Source organism: Bison bison, unplaced genomic scaffold (assembly GCF_000754665.1).
Source record: "Bison bison bison isolate TAMUID 2011002044 unplaced genomic scaffold, Bison_UMD1.0 scf7180017864299, whole genome shotgun sequence".
In the NCBI taxonomy this organism is placed as follows: Eukaryota; Metazoa; Chordata; class Mammalia; order Artiodactyla; family Bovidae; genus Bison; species Bison bison.
The window spans coordinates 2,722,549-2,726,759 of record NW_011494871.1 but is presented as its reverse complement, the minus strand read 5'-3'; the positions used below and the strand labels follow the sequence as shown (position 1 = coordinate 2,726,759).

The following is a 4,211-nucleotide window of genomic DNA, read 5'->3' as shown; positions in this document are numbered from 1 at the left end:
GAATCCACATGCCATTGCAGAGGACACAGGTTCTGGCCCGGCCAGAAAGATGCCACATGCCTCAGGGCAACTAAGCCCATGCACCACAACTACTGAGACTGCGCTCTGGAGCCCATGAACCACAACTACTGGAGCCCATGAAGCCTAGAGCTGGAGCTCCGCAACAAGAGAAGCCACAAGGAAGGGTCGAGCCCACTTGTCAAAACTAGAGAAAGCCCGAGAGCTGCAAGGAAGACCTAGTGTGGCCAAAAATTAAAAATAAATAAAATTTCAAAAGAAAAGAAAAAGCAACCTGCAGTAGAACTGCCCATCTATTTTCCTGATGACAAAGCGGCAGTTGTGGCAGGCCCTCCCCTCAGCCATTCATTCACTCTCACTTCTGGCTGCGATGCTGGCTACAGCAGGGCCCCGGCACATGGCCGCTCCTGGTAACCCCGGCTTCCTCACAACATGCTGGCTGGATCCAGGGGTCCCAGGAAAGAGAGGCAGGGGGACACTCTGTCAGCCCTTCCAACCTGACCTTGGAAATCATGCACCATCTCTCCCACCACATCCTGTTCGCTGAGGCAGCCACAAGGGCCCAGTCGGTCCCAGGGGACAGGAAAGAGGAGACCCCATCTACTGATGGGAGAGTGGTAGGAGTCTGCAAGAGCCTGAGGATTGGAAACTGTTGCAGCCATTTTGGGAAATATAGTCTATCAGAACTACTAGGAAGCAATGGTGATTTTCATAAAGTATTAGTCGTAAGTACAGCAAAATCATAAAATACTTATTGAAAAATTAGTGGAATATGTGCAGAACCTTCACACTGAAAACAAGGCATTCAGGCTCCCAAAGAACAAGACTGATGGACTTACACTGCCTGGTTTCAGGTTTACTTGAATGTGAACACTACTCAAGACAATGGAGTGTGGGCATGGGAGTAGACAGAGCCCAGAAACAGATACCTGCACATGTGGGGAAATGATTTTGAGAGGTACACTCCAGTACTCTTGCCTGGAAAATCCCACGGACAGAGGAGCCTGGTAGGCTGCAGTCCATGGGGTCGCTGGGAGTTGGACACGACTGAGCGACTTCACTTTCACTTTTCACTTTCATGCATTGGAGAAGGAAATGGCAACCCACTCCAGTGTTCTTGCCTGGGGAATCCCAGGGATGGGGGAGCCTGGTGGGCTGCAGTCTATGGGGTTGCACGGAGTCGGACACGACTGAAGCAACTTAGCAGCAGCAGCAGCAAAAGCAATTCAATAGGGAAAAGGTAGTCTTCAATAAATGGTGCTGTGACAACTTGATGTTCATAGGGAAAAAATAACCTTGACCCCCTTAACCATATGCAACGATTAACTAAACATGGACCACAGACTTAAAAGTAAAAACCTAAGCAGAGAGAACTTCTAGAAGAAAACGGAAGAGAAAATACTTTCTGTGCTGGGCCACAAAAAAGCCCTGATCAGACAAGGAAAAAGTAATAAATGGACGTCATCAAACGTCATTTCTTCTGCCAAGAAAATGAATAGGCCATCCACTGACCAGGAAAAGATATTCACAATGCACCCTTTTGACAAGGACTTGGATCTAGAGCGGATAAGTAATTCCCGCAGCTCACAACTGAAAGAATAGACCCAACTTGTTCATCATCAGGAAAACGCACGTCACAGCAGACGCCACGTGATGCTGCTCGTGTGTGGAACCTAAGTGAGTGGTACAAATGAACTTATTTACGAAACATAGAGTCACTGATGCAGAAAACAAACGTGGTTGCCAGAGGGAAAGGGTGAGGGGAGGGATAAACTGGGAGACTGGGATTGGCATATACACACTGCTATATATAAAGTAGACAACTAATAAGGACCTACTATACAGCACAGGGAATGCTACACCATGGTCTGTAATGACCTATATGAGAATAAACTCTTATAAAACAGAGGATACACATACAACTGATGCACTTTGCTATACACCTGAAACTAACCCAACATTGTAGATCAATTATATTCCAATTTTTTAAAAAACAGTAGTCCACTACACACCCACAGAAGGTCAAGGATAAATGACTCCAAATTATTGTGGAGGGTGTTGAGCAACCAGAACTCATACATTGTTGGTAAGAGTATAGAATGTTATAACTACTCTGGAACACTCACAGTTCCTGTAGAAGTTAAGTATCCATCTTCCATAAATCCAGAGATTCTACTTCTAGGTACTTACCCATGAGAAATGAACACATATTTACAAAAAGACTTGTAAGAGGATATTAATAGTAGTTTTACTCATAATAACTTCACACTGGGATTCCCTGGTGGCTCAGTGGTAGAGAATCCGCCTGTGATATAGGAGACATAGGTTCAGTCCATGGGTTGGGAAGATCCCCTCGAGGAGGGCATGGCAACCCACTCCAATATTCTTGCCCAGAGAATCCCATGAACAGAGGAGCCTGGTGGGCTACAGCCGTGGGGTTGCAAAGAGTTGGACATGACTTAACAACTAAGAACAACAACAACTTCACACTGGGAACAACCCAACAGGTAACTGGACAAACAATTGTAATATATTAATAGGATATGACTCAGCAGTAAAAGGAATGCATTTGCAATTACCATTGTGTACAACAAGATGGATCTCAAGAGCCTGATGTTGAATGAAAGTGAAGGTCACTCAGTCGTGTCTGACTCATTGCGACCCCATGGACTATACAGTCCATGGAATTCTCCAGGTCAGAATACTGGAGTGGGTAGCTATTCCCTTCCCCAGGGATCTTCCCAACCCAGGGATCGACCCAGGTCTCCCACATTGCAGGTGGATTCTTTACCAACTGAGCCACCAGGGAAGCCCAAGAATACTGGAGTGGGCAGCCTATCCCTTCTCCAGGGGATCTTCCCAACCCAGGAATTGAACCAGGATCTCCTGCATTGCAGGCAGATTCTTTACCAACTGAGCTATGAGCGAAGCTGAATGAAAGGAAGACACAAAAGATTAGATACAGAGTGGTTATCACAGACTCAATGGACATGAGTTTGGGCAGACTCCAGGAGATAGTGGAGCACGGAGAAGCCTGATTGCTGCAGTTCATGGGGTTGCAAGGAGTCAGACACGACCAAGCAACTGAACAACAACAAATGTTAAAATAACCAGATTAACCCCAAGATGAGTTGCTCATGCCAAGCCCCACATCAGCAAACTGAAACTTAACAAAATTTCTACGCTCTATGCTTGACTCTCCCAGAAAAGGAAAGCCTCATCCACCCATCAGGGCTTGTCTGCTCAGCACCAGTTTTCTGTCCGCTCCAAGACTTTCCTTTGTTCCTTACAAGGAAAGTAGTGACAGAACAACAACCACCCTGACTTAACCGATCGGCAAATGCCCAGTATCACTTCCTTGTTCCTGCTCACTCTGGTCTATAAAAATCTCTTGCAAGGTATTCAACATCACTAATCATCAGAGAAATGCAAATCAAAACAATGGGATCAGTTCACATATGTAAGAATAGCTGTCATCAAAAAGACAAGAAATACAGGACTTCCCTGGTGGTCCAGTGGCTAGGACTCTGTGCTCCCAATGCAGGGGGCCCAGGTTCAATCCCTGGTCAGGGAACTAGATCCCACATGCCACAACTAAGATCTAAGGTCCTGTGTGCCGCAACTAAGACAGGATACAGTCAAATAGATAAAATAAATATTTTGTTTAAAAAAAGAAAGAACTGGTGGTTGCGAGGATGTGGAGAAAAAGGAACCCTCATGTACTATTGGTGGTAATGTAATTGGTGCAGCCACTATGGAAACAGTATGGAGGGTCCTCAAAAAATTAAAAATAGAACTGCCATACAATCCAGCAATTCCACTTCTAGGTATTTATCAGAAGAAAATGAAAACACTAATTTGAAAAGAATTAGGCACTGCTGTGTTCATTGCAGCATTGTTTATAACAGTCAAGATATGGAAGCACTCTAAGTGCCCGTCCATAGATGAGTTGATATAGAAAATGTGGTGTGTATATATGACATATGTGTATATATGTGTGTGTATATATATATATATGGAGTCGAAAATGGCACCCAACTCCAGTATTCTAGCCTGGAAAATTCCATGGGCAGAGGAACCTGGTGGGCTACAGTCCATGGAGTTGCAGAGTCAGATATGACTGAGTGACTGAGCACACAGTCATACACATGCACATACACATGCACACAGAGAGAGGTTTTATATATATAATA

The 4,211-nt window shown here is 44.9% G+C and overlaps 1 non-coding gene across 1 annotated transcript; it reads left to right on the top strand.

The window, feature by feature from the left end:
• The first annotated feature begins 3,519 nt into the window (after positions 1 to 3,519).
• Positions 3,520 to 3,592, top strand: TRNAG-CCC. The gene has a single exon. It is a non-coding gene; the product is annotated as a tRNA-Gly (tRNA).
• The last annotated feature ends 619 nt before the right edge of the window (positions 3,593 to 4,211 follow it).